This window comes from Columba livia, chromosome 13 (genome assembly GCF_036013475.1).
Source record: "Columba livia isolate bColLiv1 breed racing homer chromosome 13, bColLiv1.pat.W.v2, whole genome shotgun sequence".
NCBI lineage: Eukaryota > Metazoa > Chordata > Aves > Columbiformes > Columbidae > Columba > Columba livia.
In genome coordinates, this window is record NC_088614.1 from 3,860,411 (window position 1) to 3,882,005 (window position 21,595).

General features: G+C 41.3%; 1 protein-coding gene across 1 annotated transcript in view; it reads left to right on the forward strand.

Annotated features, from left to right (window-relative positions):
* FTO (FTO alpha-ketoglutarate dependent dioxygenase) overlaps positions 1-21,595 on the forward strand; it is a 431,926-nt gene that overhangs the window by 316,933 nt on the left and 93,398 nt on the right. The window contains exons 19-21 of the mRNA XM_065028667.1: positions 7,132-7,255; positions 11,292-12,679; positions 16,038-16,198. The gene's annotated coding sequence lies outside the window, so the exon portion shown is untranslated. The remainder of the gene's footprint in view (positions 1-7,131; positions 7,256-11,291; positions 12,680-16,037; positions 16,199-21,595) is intronic.

Genomic DNA, 21,595 nt, shown 5'->3' on the forward strand with positions numbered 1-21,595 from the left:
TAACTAGCAGCTACACCTTATGCTAGCATGAGCAGCACTTTGTTCTTTATCTTTGTGTTCGGCACAGTGCTGGAGGATGCAGTCAAAGAATGGCTCATCTCAGTTCAACCTGGATTGGTGATACAATTTCCTTTGGCTCTTCAGTCTAATTGAGTTTGTGGTCTTAGTCTGATGTTTGCAATATGGAAAAGTGACTCCATTATTTCAGGTAAATTGGACTTCCAGCGGTGAGCAGTAATGATGACAGAAGTCTATTTTCTCACCTGTACCCCACTATGTCATGGCTGCTGCTCTAACCCCTAACTCACCACCAAAATCCACAATGAAGTATTGTAGGTGTAGCTGTGCTGCTGCTGGTGTATACACTCGAATGGAATGAGGGTTGTGAATGTCAGTACTGCCAGTTCCTCACCAGCATTGTTTTATTTTTGGGAGCACCTAGAGGCTTCATCTGAGTTCAGGGCCTCAACATGTTGGACAAAAAAATAACTAGAGATTAGGTCTTCATATGAAGAGCTTGTACTCTGAAGAAGCAAAGCAGGCAAAAGTAAGAAGATAAACAGAACAGTGGAATGATTTATCCAGGGTCACAGGGCAGGTCAGTGGTGAAGCTAAGATCAGAGTCTGTATCTCTTGGTTTCTGCCAAGCCATCACGTAGAACACGTTCACAAAAAAGGAATGTTTCAGACACGTGGAAATTGCAGGAGTTCACTAGTATTGAAATATATCAGTTTAGAACAGGAGTGTTAAAGATTAACCTTAAGAGCCCTCCGTTTCTGCTGTCACTCAGTTCCTCAAGATGTTCCAAAACCTTGTACAGTTCACCAGCTCTTCACCTTGGGGTTTCCTCTGCCTGTTAATGATACAAAGGCTTCCACAGGACAGCAGCCTCTTATGATAGTGACCTTTTATTTGCCCACATCTTCAGGGAGATGACAGATAATGGGAGGAAGTCAGATATGTTTAAAATATACTTAGTTTTAACAGCACTGAGACACTTAACTTGTCAGCAATCCAATTATTAATCAGATTAATGGACTTTTATAAATCCACGGCATCCTTAGGACAATTGCTTGGTTTACGTTTCGTGCATACAGAATAAGGTTTCTCATGAGCTATGAGAACTTCAATATGAAAACTAAAACTGAGAAGTAATCCTCAGCTTATTCTGCTACCACACCCTGCATGTGAGAATGCCGATCACTGCCTGTGTAGGAGCATCGTTTAATTATGTTTTTTCACTTCTGAGCTTAATGCTATTGAAGGAAATCCATCAGCATTTAATTAAGGACTAAATACAGTCAGTCCTTCTAGCTGGTTTAGTACCCACTTAAATTTGATACCTAGACAGCCAAAAAGGATAGCAGTGGTAACAACATTAAAGAAGGTTTTGTAAGAGAATGGGAATCTAATTTGTATCTGGAAATTAAATTTATATCTGAGATTTTAGAAAACCATTTAAGAGATATTGAACCCCCATCTGTATTAGGAAGTAATGGCAGTAAGTCATCCAGTTAGGTCGTTCGCCTTCTAGATGAAATAATTTTTTCAAAATAATTTCTAAAGTTCCTGATTTTAGTCCAGGGGTGCCCTGGGCCCCTGGAATGTATTTCAATGAAACAAAAGCAGCTCATGCTGCATACACAACTTGACATGTCCGTTTCTGATCAAGCAATGCTGTATTCTGTGTAGAGGTTTTCATTCTAATACTCTACTTTATAAACTAGGACTTTTAAAATTAATTTTGTAAAATTCAGGTTTTCAAAAGGAAGCTAAGAAATAACATGTGAGTTCTGACTCTCACAAAGAAGGCAGGACCAATGCAAATTGTATGAAAGGAAACAGAGAATTATGCAGTTTCAGTTAATTTTTAGATCTGATCTGGAGATGAGTGTGTTCAGAATAGGATGCCATAGAAGTCACTAATGTCAGTGTCTTGATAGCAGTTTCCCCTTGAGTGGGGATCATGAACAAATGAAATTACCACAAGCTTTAATGTTGATTTAAGAAGGTGCAGGCAGGGGCCCTAAGGACTGCTCAGCATTAAGCACACACGTAAGTGCTCTCCAGAAGAGTTTTCTTTTTTTCATATCAGACACTATGTAAGTAAAAAGGAAAAGCATATCTGTATCTGTGTGCGAATGAACCTGTTAGGTCATAAAAGCAAAGAACTAGGAAATACCACGTTGGTGAGAGACCCCTGAAGAGAAGCAAATAATAGAGGTTTTATTTGTAACCTTTTCAGATTACCCATTTGAACTTAATTATAACTCGTTTTTTACTCCAGCATTGTACTACTGAAACCTGCTTATACTTTTTAATGCATTTTGTCTCATTATGTATTTCATATAGTTAGGTTTGCTTTCCTGCTGCAGGAAGGCTCACGGGAGCTTTTAGAGCAGAAATAATAAATAACTGACTTCTCTTAAGAAGCCGTTAAACTTTTTCCTTACTAGATGAAGTGAACACGTATGGTACCTGGAAATGCAAAGTCTTTGTCAAGTTTGTGTGTGTCTTTAATCACAATATATATTTCCCCTGGCATTATTTATTAGTTTTCTTTGTAGTTCTGTCACTGATTTTACTTGCCATTTCAATCTGAAATAACCATTAAGTTTTTTTTCTTCTCTTGGCAAGAGGTAAATCTGTACTATTTGCTGATTTGTTTAGTACTGTCTGGAAACTTAATCTTGCTCAAAGTCAGAGATTTTAAATATGTCAGATCACCTTAAAGCTACACACTGGTTGTATGGGTGACATATGTGTTCAGAGAAATTCATTTCAAGTACTACAAATGAGTCCTTTAGTAATACCCAGGAGTCATAATGTCTGTGACATAATGAACCCTCCTAAATTACAGCCTACACTAATTAGATCAGTTATTGCTACATTCCAAACCCTGAAACAATTTGCGTAAAGTGGTAGTTACCTGTAATGAACAGACACATAGCTGACTGTCAGCAGCCTTTTTCCTTCTCCAGGACTTAGAGAGACTGTGCCGACAGCTCCTTGCATCTGTGTCACCAATGGCACTATCATCAGGAAGGGACTTTATGACATCTAGAAGTAGAGTGACCCCCTTGGCAAGGGACAGTGGCCCCGTGGAATGAAACATTAGAAGGTTTTGATCTTGTTTCCTGTGTCATTTATGTACCTATTCTTTAGCTACTTCTCCATGTATTATCTCTTGTCTCTTCATTATCTCTTTAATTTCCTTTAGATGCCCAGTGATTATTTATTATTATTATTGAATTTACATAAGGGAAGATATTTGTTCTTGCTCCCTCATCTTTGTGCTCTCTCCTGCTCATGCAGAAAAAAACATAGCAAGCTGGGATGACATTTCTGACCGAAAGGCACGTGAATCTCAGTGAGGAAAAGCTGTTTTGGACTCTGTGCCTGAGCAAACTACTATCAGTAATTTTGCTGAGAACAGATAGCAACAGGAGACCGCTTATTTATTTAGACGTGAGTCAGGTAACTTGATTTTTCACTGTACCAATTGGTACAAATCTATAAACAGTACAAACTGCTTGCTAATTAGCTGATATTGCAGAATTGTAAAGGGGAGCAGAGGAATGTAGAATTTTTTTCACAAATTGGTTCTACCAAGGAAAGACTTAAAAAAAAAATCACAATAGCAAATTGTTAAAAAAGCTAAGTGCACGTTTCTAAACACAGGAAAAGACTGGCCACACGTGTTACACTCAGTTCTTTTCTTTGCTTGTTTTTTACTGGACATTTTTCTAAATTTCAGATCCTGTGTCCTGTGCTGAATTGGTTTGATTTTTGACTTTCCTCTCACCGTAGGATCAACTTCATGCAGAACTGGTGTGGTCAGGTGCTCGGATCAGGATGGTGTTAGCGATCCTGGGCCATGGAGCGGCTGCTCCGGAGCACCCTGGGGAGGACCAGTTGCTGGGGACATAGCAGCATCTTCCGAGTCACCTGGGTTGGAAACGGCCTTGGTTTGGTCTGGAGCACCCCTCTGCCTTCCACCAAGCCATGAGCTCGCCTAGTCCGAGTCTGACAGGTAGTGGGGCCTTAAACCAGCTATACCAGGAAAAAAAAAGTAACAAGAAACATCTGAGAGTGGAGGGGCTTGGTTTCTCTCTGTGCTGCGGAGCCCCTCGCAGAAACCCTCGGTCGCCGTCATGCTTGTGGCCAGTGGTTTTGGACACACTTGGTTCAAAATCAAAATGTTCTCCAGAAATGGTCTCACTTTCTGGAAACTGCAAAATGAGCTTGGTTCTTGATTTGGGCTCTTTTGCCTCACGTACATACATCTGTGTAATGAACGTGTTGGAGTTCAAACTATATATCACATTGTCATAACGCAGGAACCCCTTGAGCTGAGCTTTGAGCTGTTTCCATCTGCCTTGCTTCATTACACAGACTCCGCTGGCTGGTCTCCCAAAGCCTGGACCACAACGTTATCCAAAATTCACCTTTGCACCCACCTCCCTTCCAACTGCAGACTTGTGCCTCTTACTTCTTCCCTGCAGCTGGGGGTGTGGGATGCTCGTTTTGCTTCAGGAATATTTTTTGCATGGATGACACATCCTTTTCTCCTCTCTCATGTTATTTTTAGGTGTCTCTCTTTTTTTTTATGTAATGTCACCTCTTTGTCACAGTTTGCTCAGCACATTAAGTGCGTCAGGAAGGAAAGGGGTAGAAGGTGCATCAAAAGAAAATGGCTTTTTTTCACTTTTATTTAAGATCAGCTGCTGAAACTTCTAACTGCTAATATTTGAAGGCCATCCCATGGCCAACCTCTAAAGGTTTTGTTGAACAGAAAGTTCCTTGCTTTTAAGCATTTTATTAATGGGAGGCCTGTTCTTGTTGCTAGAAGAGGTCACAAATCCCTCTGGATAATTTAGTCATGATCTTATGATTTTGTTCACAATTTACTCTGCAAGCAGCCGTGGCTTCACTGCTTCTGTCTTTGTGATTTGTACGGAAGGGTTTTTGTGTGAGTAAAAAGTCTCTACCTGTTACTACTTGGCACATGAGCTGTTTTTCTGGGCAAACACTGCTGAGTGCTGCATCCAAGTAGCCAAAGCACCTCTGCACAGTTTTGTTTCATTTTTCCAATAGCATTTGTAAAATAACCAGCAAAGAACCTGCAATACTTAATGAGCTGACAGGCAGGGAAAGGTCAAAAACAAGCAGGAGACCTGTTCTGACTCATTCCTCCTGGACTTATAACTTGTTTCTTACAGACCAAACAGTACTTTTCTTTTATTAAAAAAATAAAAAATAAAAAAATTAAGAGATGACAGGCTGAAACTGCCTACTTTCCTTTCAGTGTCAGAAGACATAAATAGTTTTAGTCTGCAGTAGTTTCTGATTGAATATCCTTTTGAAGTAATGATAGCTATAATTTAAAGCAACAGTTACCATATTTTCTTCTCTCTGTGACATTCTTTGATGCTGTAAGTATAAATCTGCTTAAAATAGCTATGGCTATGCCTGGGTGGACTACCAGGATTTTTGGAGGTTCTGCCTCTAATTGCCATCATATGTACCTAATATCACAAACCCAACAGCCTGATGACAATGCTGCTGCAAATACTTTCTTGACATAAGAAGAAAGGTAAATTCAGAGGTGCACATGAAGTTTAAATTGTTTGCTAAGACTAAAACTTTTGCAAAGAAATTCTTTTTAATTAACACAAATACTGTTCCAGGACAGCTTGGCCTCGACTGTATATTCAGCTGGTAAGGGGTGTTATATTATGCTCTAATACAGCATCAGAAAATCACTGACTTTTAGGGGCAATTACAAAAATATTTTGGTATAATGTAATTTCAGACTTTGTTGTTGCCTCACACAATATGTATATACTCAATCAAGTAGATTATTTTTTTCAAAAGAGTTGATGTAACTTGAAAAAAATATATACAATTTGAGGGTAAACGGAGGCTCATGGGCATCTTTATCTGTCAATTCTGTTAAATCTTTTGCTGTGTGCAATTCTGTCCAACAGCTCGTAGTTTTCATTCTGTACTATTGCAGCTGGAATAGAAGCTGAGACTCTGAGTATATTCACTATAAAAGCATGTTAGTATTAGCCTAGTCCACTATGTAAAATAGCAGGAAGACACAATGCATTAAATATTGAATATTTTTATTAACTTATTCAGCATTTTCTATTTTAATAATAAGCCTTTAATTATTTCAATGAGTTGTCATGTTTATCTTTTGGCATAAGGGAATAGGAATTATTTTAAAAACAACCCTACAGAGACACCTCCCTCAGGACAAAGTAAGAAGTACCAACTCAGAGAGAGTGTTTGTGTGGATGGGAAAGAAGCCGGACAGATGGGAAAAGGGAACAAGACAGATTAAATTAGTAACTATAATGTTGTAAAGCCCATCAAGATGAGTGTTGCAGCAGTTTATTGTTGAACATACTTTCTCTGGTTCTGTGTTTTCACTTCCAGTCAAGACCACTCAATCCCTCCTGCCTCACTTGGTAGGACATACTCTGCATTTTTATGACCTGACGCTTTCTCCTGCCTACATGAACTTCAAAAACATGGTAGCTCCACTGACTTTGAAAGTAAATGTATAACTTTATAAACAAGGTAGGTCAGAAACAAGAAGCAAACTTGCTGCTGCAGCAGACTACTCAGCAAGGGCCAGTTTCTTTTCCTTGCTTGATAACTACAGTACAAGACAGTTTGCATTGGTGTCACTGCAACTCTCACAAGTGCTCCGGATCTCCGGTGCCTCTCACCCTTGTTTATCACAGAGCAGCAGCAGAATATACTCCTGGTTGGTTTGGTGGTGTAATGAGTCATTCTCCTGCACAGCTGAGAGAAGTCAGGCCTGTACTTCTGGGGTGTAAAATGACTGATAAGCAATTCTGCCTTTCTCCAGCTCTCAGATGTAACTGAGATATGGAGGGATGAGGTTTCAGCGTCATGGCTCTGTTCCTGGTCTCTGGCCTTTCACTGTGTGCAAACTCATGGTCTCACCACTCAGGGAGTTGATTTCTTCAGAAATTCTTCAGAGATTCAAAGAGCAGATAGAACAGCACGCCGAGTTCTGTCCCTGAACTGATTGTGAAAAATTCAAATGAGCAGATGGGAAAGTCTTTAACTTCTTCATTTGCTTCCAAAAGGCATTTTCTTCAACCTGGCACGATAAGGCAAGAACTGCTTTTGTTGTTTGGACAAGAAATCATTCATCCAGCTCTCAAAACCCCATTTGAAGAGACTCAATCATCCATCCCGCCCAACAGCAAGGTAAGTGTCAGCTTCAAGATTGCAGGCAACGATGGACAGGTTTTGGTGTCTCCTGGAACCTTCTGGATCGAGCTTGAGAAGGCAGCAGAGAGAACTGTGATGGCAAAGAGCTCAGGTTAAAGACAACCTGGCAATCCAACAGTAAATTGGAAGGTCACTGATGACCTGCCCATCTCAGGCACGAAAGGCTTGTTGAGGCAGGGAGTTCCCCCATGGTACCAGTAAATAATTAAGACTACACATCGTTGTGGCTGGGGTCATGTTTCTTTGCAGAAGAAAGAGCTGAGTGGGGCTTAAACTAAGCAACAACAAGGTGAGTAATGCAGATTCTTATGCTAACAAGAAAGTGTTTCCACAGAGGAAGTCGAGTCAGTAAGGAAAGATAAAGGATAGTTCTCCAAAGAAGATTCAAGCTGCTCAAGATTTATTTATTTTTAAGGATAGTTTGTATAACAAACATGGACCTTCAGGAAGATCAACATGTAAAGGTTGCTGACCTTTAAATGAGGTATTGCAGATGGTTGAATAAAGTCAGCCAGTGAAACCACACCAGACATGAGACAATGAGAAAACAGACAGGTACAGAAAAAATAATTGTTTGATGCATTTTTGAGGGGGAAGTTCCAGCTGTTTAAGCATCTGCTTGATGAAGGATAACCACCTGCTCGAGACCAGGCGTGTGGAGGGCAGTGGACTGGAGGCTGCTTGTGGACAGAGGATACACCAAATGTGCAGCAGAGACCTGGCAATGCTGCAGGTCAGGGGACAAACCAGGTCACAGGGGGACATTAGTGGATGCACAGGTGCTTCTGGGACCATCAGGACTGTGAGACAAAGAAAGGCAACAAGTTTTCCAAAATGTAATTATTTTCTGAGGTGTTTTGCTTCACTTTTAAACGACTGATTTCACTCCAAAATCTTTCTCTTTCTTAAAAATATCAGGCACCATCGAGACCACATTTTTATTGATCTATTGTATATTTACATCTTACAGCACACATTTCTAATATCTGAGAATGCGAATTTGAAATGGCAAAATTACAGTGATAAATTTACAAAAGGTTACTGGCATCAGTCCACATCCAGTACAGCTTGTCTTAAAGGAGCAGATTGAAAACCAGTTATGTGGTTGCAATAATACTGAATGTTTTGATGACAGAAAATGCAGAGTGAATCACTGCTGTGTGTGCCCTCTCACTCCAAACAGTGATATATTTAATTATTTTTGAGTGAGTAGATAGAACAGACTGAGAAACTCCTGAGGTTTTGGGGCGCCGAGGGTTGTGCGTGAGAAGGTGCAGATGCACACCTACTGCAGCTCTCCGACTGGCAGGACTTTGTCCATCTGTTCGTCAGCAGGACTGAACTCAAATGTTTAAATATCCTAGCATGTTAAAGAAAACAGTTGTGATTTTCGTGGTTAAAAATTGTGGGAGGAATAAAAAGAAAAATACTGTGAAAGTCAAGCAGAATGCTGTGCCTGGGGTTAACTGCTAACCCATGTGCTGCTCTTTTTTTGTTTGGAAAATATGTTTCTCAGCTGTTATTGCGGGGCCTGGATGGTGATTTTGTTGAAGGCAACGGGAAGAGTATCTTCAGTGGATCAGAATCCGGCCTTATTTCTGCTTGCCCCAGGCAAAATGGGAAATTATCCTTTGTATTTTTTTTTCATATTCCTGAAAGTTCTCAAGCCAGCATTGTATGGTTTTCCTCCTTATTTCCTTTTGTTCCTATTTGAACATCTGTCTGAAGTAGTGTATTACATACTAATTTGTTCTGAGCTTTTTTTTTTTTGGCGTGGTTGGGTGTGATTACAGTCTTCCACTTCATTTTCATTAATTTGCTTCATTTATTTGCTTTTGATCTTTTATTGGTCCTTATAGTATGTGTGTGTGTGAGAAAGCGAGCAGGCATGTGTGCATGCAAAGAGGAAAGAATTCTGCAATTACTCCTGTTCAGTCTGCCAGCGGTCTCCAGATACACAGTGCAGAGCTGGCAGCAGGGATCTTTGCTTATATCTGATGCTTGTACGTGGGCTGGCATGAGCCAGCAGCATCGCCAGGGCGCTCCCAGCGTTCCCAGTGCTCTCTGGCTGGTCACCCAGTGCCCTGGAGGCAGGGGACAGGTCCTATGTGAGCACTAGGATGGGACAGAAATGCACGGAGCACAAGCTTGAGCTCTGAGTTTACAGGACATCATAAATGTGTCCTCAGTGCTTATTATTTTCCTGGGGTATTATTTAGAAGGAAGTACTGTCCTACAGGCCTGGCTGGTTCCCTAGATGCTAATATGCTGTAAACAAAAAGCCATGTAGATTTGACAGGAGCTTCATGGAAATAATTGTTCTGGACAAGGTACGACATAAAGAAATTTTAAGAATTCCAGCCAAATGAACTAGAAATGTTTTGATGGAAAATAATTTCAAATAGTTTAGCAGTGGATTGTTTGCTGTCAGTTGGACTTGATTGGAGATATAAAGACAATTGTGACTTTGAATATTATCTAATAAACTAATTGCTCATTCTTTTGACAAAAAGAGAAGAGTGAAGGGAAAGGGAAGGAAGGGAAAGGGAAGGAGAGGAGAGGAGAGGAGAGGAGAGGAGAGGAGAGGAGAGGAGAGGAGAGGAGAGGAGAGGAGAGGAGAGGAGAGGAGAGGAGAGGAGAGGAGAGGAGAGGAGAGGAGAGGAGAGGAGAGGAGAGGAGAGGAGAGGAGAGGAGAGGAGAGGAGAGGGGAGGAGAGGAGAGTGCAGGTCTCAGAAACATACTGTTATTTACTGAAGCTACTTTTTTTTTTTTTAACTGGTACTTTTCTGGTGCCTTATTGCAAATGAAAAGTGGAATCTTTTTATTTTGCTTTACTTCCACTTTGAGCCAGATGAAAACAGACCCCTTTGCCCTGTGCTGAGGCAGTAGAATGGGGCAAAGCTGCGATGCTGCCATCCCGACCAGCCCAGCCCTGCGGTGGGACTCGGCACAGAGACACCGCAACCGAATGGTCTGGAACAGCCTCTTGACTCCATCATTCTCACACCCAGCTGTCCTTTAATCTCTGTTTGGAATAAAAATATGCCAGATCACAAGCTACCGTTCTGGAAAGCTGGGTCTGAGGCACTCTGCTATCCTGCAGTGCAGTCAGGGACCACGAGTCCTCTTGGTGTGGGGAGAGCCATTGTCTGTCAGGTGGGGCTCCAAAAGCTCGCGTGAAGCAGGACATGTGTGTGCTGCTCTCTGCTGCTCTGACTGGTGGGATGGTCCCTGGGGTAGGAGCTGTTGTTTGGCTTTCAGCATCAGTGGTTGTTCAGTGCTTCTGGAGGAGAGGCTGTGAGTCAAACATCTCCCGTGAAAGCTCTCTTTGCTGTGTGGTATCTGCAGGCTACGGGAAGCACTGTAAATAGTTGTATTGCAAATTGAAATAAATACCTAAGTACTGCTTCTCAGGGTCATTGCTGGCAGCATCCAGCACTGATCTGCAATTCTTGCAGGCTGTCAGTGTGTTGTGGTGAGAGGAAGGCTCACACATCCCCGAGCATCGTCCCGGAGCAGGGGCTGCTCAGCTGCCCCGCTTGTCTTCTGCAGAGGGACACGTCTGTCTGCTGCTCTTGCATTAGGTTCTCCTCCCTCCTGATACCGTACACATGGTAGTGTGGCTGTGGCAGAGGAAGAGTTTCAGCTTTCCTTTCATTCCCTATCCTTCCTATCATAGAGTATGTTGATACATGTGTTTGCCCAGATCCTTTCCTGTAAAGATGGAGGGTAAAACTCTCCATCACATGTCATCGTTGTCTATAATTACTGTTCTGTCGTTGTCCTGGAGAGGAGCTGCTTCTGTCACCCCATCATCAGCTTTCTTCTCATCTTTTTGAAGCTTCACTTTCTCTTGTAGGTACCCAGGAACAGACTGATGATAGACTCTGTGATGTTTTTTGATCTTTCCCCTCATACCCTTGGATCTTGCTCACCAATCTTCCTTGCCTTTCTGTCATTGCTAATAAATTTTCTTTCTGTTAATGTTGTCTGTATGTTAATATCCCTACAGGAAAAGATACTGTTGTAGCAAATCCTAATTTCAGAGTCAAGAGACATCACCTTTGTTTGGCTGGAGTGTGTTCTTTTAGCAATAGCAGTCCACGCAAGTCCTCCAGGTACAAGTCTGCCCACAGCAGCCTTGTTTAATGGGCAGTTAAACGGAATGATGTTGATGGAGATGTTGATCTTATTTAGTAGCAGGTTTGTATTTCTATAATCATTGTTAGTGGCCTTTGCTACAAACAGATTTGTATATTTTAGCTCTATTTAGCTATGGTCAATAAGATACATTCTGGCCCTGCTATTGTTCTGTTTCTCAGGCAATGTTAGTCCCCGTTATTCCTTTTTTTGACATATTTTAAATAAATATTATAAGAATATGTTTGATTTGTACCACCTCATCTAGAACCTTTTAAAATTCCTTCTCAAACTAAAAGCATACCACTGCTTGAAGAAAAATAAGCACAGTACCCTTATCACTCTGGTACTGTTTTCTTCTAAAATATCTCCCATTTGGAAGTCTTTACTGTAATAACTGGGATATGAGTACAAAGGCTGGAATTTTCCCAAATAAGAAAGCTTTAAGACATAATTTCTTAGTACAAAAGCTTCTTTTTTGTTAAATTATATATAAGTATTTTCAGCAGGACCTCCTATGCACAACTATGCAGTGAACGTTCGTTTTTGCAATATCAGCTGAAAAGTATGCCTTCAACACCATTTATATTAATGTCACTGTTACGAACAAATCTTTCTTTTTAGAGGGTGAGCCAGAAGGATATAGTCAGAGATACGTGCACAAAAGGCGTATCTGCTTTTTATTTTCAGGATCATCACTCTCTGTTCTCACCTCTTTGAAGATCACTGTGCAGGAACGCAAGCCCTGGATTACAGTTTGGAGAAGAGCACAGGTTGGACATGAACGCATTTTCCCCACACAAATGGGGACGCGCTCATCCGTTCAATCCGTGATCCTGCCAACTCTGCGGACTCAGGGTCTTTTCTTTTTTGCCCCCTTCTGCACCTTTACATCCATATCAAGAAGAATGAAATCCATCCCATTCTTCAAAAGAAAAAGCTGCGGCTATAACGTGTCACTAACAGCTACAGCTGAGATTTTTCAGAGGAGATTTCAGTGGGATTTGGGTGCCTGACTGCCCTAAATTCTTTTGGAAACCCTAGTCTAATAGACCTCTGTGGGGGTGTAAAAACTGTCTTCCATGAGGGAATGTTCCTTTTTGTTTTGCACCCCCAGGCCAGCCAGGACTCAGCACCTCAAGCCAACCAGAAGTGGCGTTTCCAGCCCCCCTGCTCACAAAAGGACACGTTTGTCCCCCTGGCAGCTCTGGTGACCTTTGGCTCCGGGAGAAGGAACCTCAGGATCATGCTGCTGCTTGGGTCAGTCGCTCTGAAATATTTGGGTTTGCCTTGCTTTTGCCCCTGTTCCTAAAACACTGATGGAACTGCAGTCACTGAGTGTTTTATAGCTCTATTCTGCGTAAATTAGGTGGGTTTTTCTGTCAGTTTCCCATGAAATTTTTGTAAAGGGTGTATAAGAAATGCCAGATCCAATGAGGAAAACACCAACTGATACATTTGCTTTTCGCCATACATACAGAGTTTAATTTAGCAGAGAGAAGCAACTAAGAATCAAGTATTGTTATGGTAAAATTCTTCCTTTTATCTGAAGCTATATGTGATCCCATAATACATCCAGATGTGCATGATTGTTTGTTAGAAAGTGAAAATTTTAATTAACAGTGTGGCTAGCTCTGAGTTTCACTCTCTGCCATTATCTCACTATATTGGGTTTTGCATAACATGAGCATTCAGAATGAAAATCTGCATGAAATCTTCCAACTGTGAATGCCTTTCCCTTGTAAGAATTTGCTGTGAATCTCTGGAAACTCGCTAAGTCCCCAGGGGGATAAGAATTCACAGATCTAACTAACCCTGAGGGTCATGTTATCACACAGATTAACTATTCTCAACCAATTTCTGAAATTCATTAGACGGTTAAGGCTTTCTATCAACATTAGTAATGTGTACTTTCTTTTTCTACTTATTTGTCCTTAAATATATTTATTGGACCCCCGACACACAGTGGCTCTCCTTCCTCTTAATCAGTTTCTCATATGTCCCTGAAGAAGCATCTCAATTTCACATATTCAGCTAATTATTCTTCTAATTATTCCTTTTTTAAGGGGGTCGGTAGACAGTACCACACATTGGAATATATTGTGCTATTCCACAACATTGTATTTGGAGAAATAAGATCAATACATATTTGTTTTTCAACCCAGATAAAGTTTATGTTTTGCAGAATAAAGTAAGAGGTGTAACATTTCCCAGAAGTTAGCAATGCCAGTGATTGTGTTATAGACTTAAAGTTGGGATTCTGTAGGAAGCCACCGAAAGTCAAATTCATCTGAACAAGGATTTTTATAATATCCAAATCTCAGCTAAGTTCTTTCCTGGTGAAACTGGTGTATGCTGTGGACAATGGTTGCATATTAAAGTGGCCAGCACATTTGGGGTGAATCCCATTAGCTACCTATTTTTTGTGAAAGTAAAGCCTCACAGGAGGGTTGCCTATGAATAAAAGGTTGGAGGAGGCTTCGTGTGTCATCTCTGGTAATACAGACACCAGAACGTGTGATGTCCAAAACTAATTTATCAAGCTGACCTGAAAGCAAATAAGGGCTTGTTTGGGGGTTTAGGGTTTTTTGTTGGTTTGGGGTTTCGTGCTGTCACAGAATCTCCCTGTTCTGATGGTTTAGGAGCTTATGTTGGTTTCCAGGTATTCATGACTCGTTTACATCTGCTGCTTCTTATGCCAGCATTATCCCATAATTCCCAGCCCATAAATTGAAATACCAGCCACAGGAAAACCTCAGCTTACTCACTGGCCCTCTAGTAAGGAACAAGTTGAAATGCCTCTGGGTACAAAGCGTGTGAAGGTGCCTGGGAGGATGGCCCAGGTGACCCTCACTCTTATACCTAGGGAAACATCTCTGAAGGAAAGTTTTATTCTTTCCCAAGCAACTAGGGCATAAATATTTTTCTCTTCCAGAAAGCTTCTGCAAAACGATAGTCTGCTTTTACACCAAACCATTTAATAAGTTTAATTAAATGGAAGCTTATGATAATTAAACCAAAAGCCTAAGGGCCCTGTTCTGCGAGGACTTACTCCTTGCATAAGACCAATTTCCATATAATTTAGACAACAAAATAGCGGAACAGTGCTCTGCCATCTAATTTATATGAAATTGGTATTCTCCAACCCAGATTTATATTACACCATAAACACACTTCTTGTATCTTAACAGAGGTGGAATAGCTCCAGTACAAGTATTGGAGCAGAAGAGAAAGAAAAGATTTTTAAAAGGGAACCCTCCCCTTTTTTACAAAAAAACAAACCTGAATGCGCAAATTAAACCGAAATCTGATAAACTCTGCATGAGGATCAAATATCCTTAAACAAATTCTCTAACATAGCGGGTACTTTTAGGTTCTTCTTTCATAACAAATTTGCATATTTACTACTTCTGGGTGTTTTCTTGAACTAATGCTTGTGATCAATGCTAGAGAAAAACCCACGCTCTGTATTTTGGAATTCTTTACCGTCTCCCCGAGTGTCCCAAAGGAACGGTACCGTGCATTATCTCCTCTACCACCTGTATTTTTATTGCACTTCAAAACACAGCTCCAGTACTAGAAAGAATCGATGGGGCCTTATTCTTCACTACTTTACTCCAACTTTGCACAGCCCACTACAGACAAAGCCATTTTTCTTGCTTACAGTTGAAACGGTGGGGAAAGTCACCAACCCCCCACCAGCAGGAAAGAATAAGCAGTTTTTGGTTCTCTCCCTATCCCCTATCTCCCTATCCTGCAGACACAGGCACTAGAAACATAGGTAACCCACATGGAGGGGGAACAAGGACCCTTTCTATCTCCTCTGCTCCCTTGTGCAGCACGGCTGATAACTGAGACCTTGGTATTTGGTGGCTTTACTGCACAAGCTGCTCTGTTTTGGGGCTTCTTTTAGTTTTTTAAAGAGACTGAATTCGGTGGGTTCCCCTTGCAGGGGGAGGTTCGTTTTGTGCCATGTCTTCTTCCAAAGGAAAGCAGAGGTCCCACGTTGAGGGAAGCTATATGTATAATAGCTGGAGAAAAGGTGAAAGCATTATTTTGAACAGGCTGGACACCAAATGCTCCTCTGCACAGCTATTCCCTATTAGATGTTGGTGATTAATTGCTCAGGGTTTGAAGATAACCAGGTCAGAGCCTCATGAGATATACACTTCCCACTACTGACAGTCAAATAGTAGACACCCCTATCTGAAGTCTATTTGTAGATGTAGTAGGGCAACATCATCTCATGTACTGTAAATGAGTTTGTCATTTTAGTTTATGATGCCCATGCCTCTATTTCTAAACCTTCAAGACACTGACGTGCACAACTCTGCCCTACTGTTTTGCTTGCACTACAGAGTAAATGCAAAGCCCAGGGGTTAAAACTCAGCCCAGATGAGCCAGAATTATTCCTTGTAAGACAAGGCATCTGGAAGATCTCACCCCTTTGACGACTGTTGTACCTATTGGTGGGCTTTGACCCAAGCGTGCAGAGAAGCGTTGCATCCTGAGGGTCATTTTTGACAGCACCAAACACGGAAACCTCTTTTCTTTACAGTCTTCAAAAGTGGCTTACAAAATATCTGAAGTATTCAAAATCTGTGACCTTTACCTCCAGGCAGAGGCTCCGTCACGGTGATCTATGTCTCTGTGGGCTTAAGGCCAGCTTACCGTAACACATCCCCCAAAATCACCTGCGGGCTGGGGCTGCTGGAGAGAAGCAGCGTGACTGCTGGAGGGCCCTCACCTGGGGATGCACCCGGCAAACCGCATCAGCAGGTATGATTCAAGGTCTTTTTCATTATTGATATTTAAAGCCTAGAACAGTAGAAAGCCAGACTCTCTGAGGAACCCATGTAGCATGTCACACCATGGTGTTTTTTCAGGGGAGATGCACATGGAACTGTCCTCTCGCGAGGGACAAGGGTCTGGCTCACCTTGGAGGTACCTAGAGGTAGGATGAAGATGTGTCTCCTCCCATGGGGACTGGGAGCAGCAGGAACAGAGCTGGAGAGGCAGGTTGTGCTGCCCATCTGTTCTCCATCTCTCCCAAGGAAAAGGCCATGGGAGACAAGCTCAACCTATGCCTCAGAGCATGATCCTGGCTTGTGGGCTGTCAGCTGCCCCTTGGCAGCATCTATGCTCTTTGATGTTTATGTCGATTTTAAAATAAACAAACAAGTAGAAATGGTTAAAGGCAGAAATTGAACGGTTTCTTTCATTTTCCTGAATGTTTTCCTCAGCAAGGCATGGTCATTTGGCATTGCATTTTTCCCAGGGTTTCATCAGAAGGTACCAACGGTATGAAAACTACCATTTTTCACAGGAGTTAACTTCCCACCCTGTTATATTTACATTTGGGATAGCTTCTTAATATTATTAGCAAGTTGGCCTTTTCTTAATTCGACTCATGAGTTTTTAAGGTTAGAAATGTTCTTGGAGTAGACCACCATATTAGAACCTGAACCCATTTTAAGGTTCTGTACCCAAAACTGAACCTAGATATGAAATTCAAATGCTGAGCTTTCTGTGTGCAGTGCTGAGTGCTATAGACGCAGCATTCAACCTTCTGCATCCATTATGGGAAATACTAGTATTAATTTATTGCAAGAACACTTCTGTAGAGGTCTGAGCTAGGTTTTCATGCTTTTGAATAGATTCATGATGAGCAGGAACTTCCTGCTGCAAAATTTGTAAGCCCTAACGTCCAGGAAACACAAATCTCTTATGTTCTGTGCTGCTGTAGATGTGGTCCTGGGATCCCCCACACACTCAATAGAAAGCAAAAAAGAGATTTGCACCTCAGTTACAAAAGTCAGAGAGGAAACTTTAATATTCCTACCATGTTTTGCTGATGATGGAAGGTCCATATTCAGACCAAGCTCAGGCCCTGTGTAAGTGTATATAACTTTCAGAGATACCAATAATATCTTCTCCTCCTTACATCAAGTCTGAATTTGGCCCATAGTATTTGTTAAAATAGTGCTAGGCCTAGAAAAGGCCTAGAAAAACACCAATTTATCTTACAAGAGCAAAATAGTTCAATACAAATGAGAAAAGGAATAGACAGTGGACAGAGATGTGCAGAACTTCGTTTCTGGGCAAAAAGCAGTGCTGGTCGCATCCTGCCCAGCTCCAGGTCTAAACATCTGCTTTCAGATGTATTTCCTTCACCTGAGTGTAACAAGTAAAGTAAAAATAAAAGTCATCTTAGTTCGCACGCAGCACTGAGATTCCAAACCCCCATGATATATAATGTACAAAGGCGCGAAAGTACAACTCTGTTTGTGCTGGGCCTCTCGTTAGGGAGATGTGAGGGATGAGGAGCAAACGCTGCTGCAGAGCTGTGGCCCAAGTGGAGGTGACAAGGGACCGGCAGCGCCCAGGAGGTCGCAGGGCACATGGAGCCCCTCTCCATGGGCAGCATTTCACGTCCTGGCACCTCGTGCACACAGAGCCTGCTTTCTAATGTCGTTACCTTGCTGTTATTTTGCACTTCTGTCCCAAAAAGCTTCAAAGTCTATTTTTTTTTTAACATATATTTATTAAAACTTTCTCGCACTATTCAAAAGAATATTTGAATGGCCACTCGAAACCCCGCTGCCTAATGACTGCTGACTTGCTGAAGAAAGGAGGCGAGGGAGGCTTTGCTTTGCGGGGTGGGGGGAGAGAAAATAAAGAGAAATCGGCCCAGCTTCAAAGGGTGCATTTCCATAATTGCCCTGTAACTTTGGCAAAATAAATCTGAAGGGCTGAGAAAAGCGCAATCTCTCAGATGAGTGCACTACAAAAGCCCCAGAGATCCCCAGTCCCACTTGTTACCATTCTAATTCAGTGAGAGAATTCGGTCCCTAACCTCGGTAACAAAAGCCATGAAATCACCGTCCTCCCATTCCGATAGCCCGTTCCCAAAGAATAAGACCTTATCCTGCCTTTGTCTCCATCCTGCCCACGGACACTTGGTACAAGTCAGGGTAGCATTAGGGGGGAGAACAACTGGGAGAGGTTTTTCCAGACCGATAATTTAAACGCAGAGTCTTGGGTGCTCGGTTGCAAAGATGTGTGTTCCAACATAGCAGGGGAGATGGGGTCTGGTGCTGACTTATTTTATTGTCACAACAAGCACTTTTTGTGGTATATATCTAGTTGAATTTCCATACAATCTGTCTAAACTTCTCAAATGGAACGTGCACACGAGAGTTACGTAGTTGTTTTCCTTAGAAAAGGGAAATTATCCTCAACTGCTTCTAGGATTTAACATTTGTCCTCAGTACGTGATCTTTACAAAAGCAATAATAGTAACTATAGATAAAATTTAAGAAGAAAGTGTCTGAAGTGGCTTTGCTGGCACAGCTACAGACCCAACTTTGTAATTCCTTAGTGAAAAAATGACTGCTGAATGTGAATAGTCGGTCTTTTACAGCAAAGGCCCAATCTCCCGTCATTTGGCCCCTCTCTGACTTTTTTTATTTTCTCAATAAGACGAGCTTTTGTGGCGATGTTCAGTATGGACAATCAGGACAGCCTTATAAAGGGATTGAGAAGGGCACACAAAGGGCTGCGGCAGCATCAAAGCCGGCCCAGCAGCACAATAGAGATGACATTTTTACATCCCAGGGCTGGGGCGGGCAGGGACTGAATACTGTGTCCATAGCAGTGTCAGTAAACAATGAGCAAAGTGGGAAAGGGGTGAAAACACAAGTCAAAATCTTTTTATTGAAGCCCCCTACACATTCATTGGGCATTTTCAGCCCTGCATTTGAAAGCTCTTCCATTTACTTACTCTCCGGATTCTCCTATTTAACTAACTGACTGATGATGGCTCCATTTTGATATCCGAAGAAAAGAACGGGAATTCTTCCTGATGTGAATATATTAATTCATGAGATTTAATTGCATTTTATTGGCAGCAAAGAAAATATGAGCTGCGTGGTGTTGTTCTTAAAGGGACTCTGCCATCTTTAACACCACATTTAAGAACCCTGTTTAAGAAGCACCGGCCTTACCTGCAGTACCAGTCCTGCCTCTTGTTCTCAGAAGCAATGTTTTTATTTTAGTTTGCCACTTTCCTCCATTTAGTTTATTTATTTTTGTTTTGCATAACAAAACTAGGCTGGAGTGTTGTGTTGTTTCTGGCTGGTTTCTCCTTCCATTTCTTGCGCCCAAGCCCAAGGTCTCAGTGTGGTGCAAAGTACCAGCAGGGAAAGTTTAAAAATGGAGGATTTATAACATAATAACCCTGGACATTCCACCAATTCAGGTAACCTTAGTGACTACACCAGATGCCAGGAGGGCAGACGTGAGCACTAAAACTTGCTTTTCCTGGCTTTTTTTTTTTTTCCCGGGAATTACATTAAAACATTTCTGTTAGTATTGGGCTGTGATTTAGTACACCAGAGGAAACCTGTCTATCAAGCATAAATTTCTGACATGGTCTTCTATAGGAACCGCTTGCAGAAGGCTCCATCTGAGAGCACCAGCACTCGCACCGCTGTTCAATACCCATCTCGAGTGTCCTTTTTCATTAAATTATTTTGGAATGGGGCTCGTCTAATCTCCTAGTGAAGCTTACGTTTTACCTCTCTTGGAGGCAGGTTAGACTGCAACAGAGCAAATTGATGTTTTACTCCTTGTATCTAATTTCACATTACATCTATGTTTTTAGGCACTTAAATTTTACTGCTAAGGTATCTTGAGTATTGCATAGTCCAGTGTGAATTATACTAACAATTGCTGAGAAATTCAATAGCGTGATTCATATATTTGAGAGAGACAGACATATTTTCCTTTCACTGTTTTGCTCGAGAATAAGTATAATATTAATGTATTAAAACCTCAGTTTTATGCATACTCAGTAAGTAATTTTATTCTAGCCTGGCTAGCTGGCCTACTGACATGCATTTTCACCACTGCTAAAAATAATGAGGAATCCAAGTGACACACATTTATGGCTAGGAGTGCCATCGGATCCCTTGACCTAATTGAGCATGCCTACACACCTTAGAGTGTTTTGCATAACCAACCTAGACAGCAGGAACATTTCCAACCAGATTGATTGACATATTTTATTTCTAACTTAAGCTTAATCATGACCAAGAATGATTCATTTATACCTTTCAAACTTTAGGAATTGACACAGGAGACAACCAAGCTGCAGACTCCAGAGTAAGCAATCATGTGAAGGAAAAAATATATATTAATAGAGTTTATTAACCTACTTAGCTGCTGAGGTTGATGTAATAGAATGGATTAATTAGCTGGTAGGGGAGTTACTTTATTTTATAAATAAATGTCAAACTAGATTTTTTGCAGGAAAGGTTTTGTCCTAAATCACTTTTCCATTAAACATTTCTCTGAAGTCATGTACAAAACCTGGAGAAGGTACTGGGAGGTGCAGTTCAATTATTTTATTGGTTTTTTAATAAACCAGCTGCACAAGAGCTCATCTCCCAGCAATAAACAAATTTACTCTCAAACTGAGACAGTTCTCAGCTTTTAAGGCATAAACTGCCTTCAAATAAATATCAGTGGTTTCCACGCACCGTGTCTTAAGCAGGAACAAAGCCTAATAGAATAGTCTGTAATAAAAGTGCTATTTCCAGCATGTGTGTAAGTGGCTGCTCTACGCTGAAAATGTCCTTTAGCACTTTTTAACCATATTCTCTAGTGTGTCAGCAAAGAGACTCCATCAGAGTATTTAACATTGCTGGGAGCAAAGGAATAAAGTGGAGTCACTGTTGATTATTACTCATTAGCCACAAGGACATCCACTTAACATGTGAATAAATGAATGACACCATGTCCTAATGGAAATGGCCTCAGTGTACCTTTAAGCAAAATGTTGTTTAATATCTTCCATTTGCTGAATAGTAAAGAGGCCTGTTGGACATGCATAGTTAGCAAGCAGCCATTGTTGCTTTGTTCCAATTGCAGCATTTAATAAAAAAAATGTTGTCTTTGACTGCAGCAAAGATGGGCCTCATGACTGCGGGTGGCAGCATGGCCTCATCCTCATGCTGCAAATTCACAATGTCACTGGCATCCTAAAGAGTTAATACCCATAAAGCAAATGAAGCCTTAGAAGGTACATGTTCTTCATTATTCTGCTTTACATTCAAACATATAAAACAAAGAACATCTGATATCTTTATTGGTTTCCTATAGATAAAACACAAG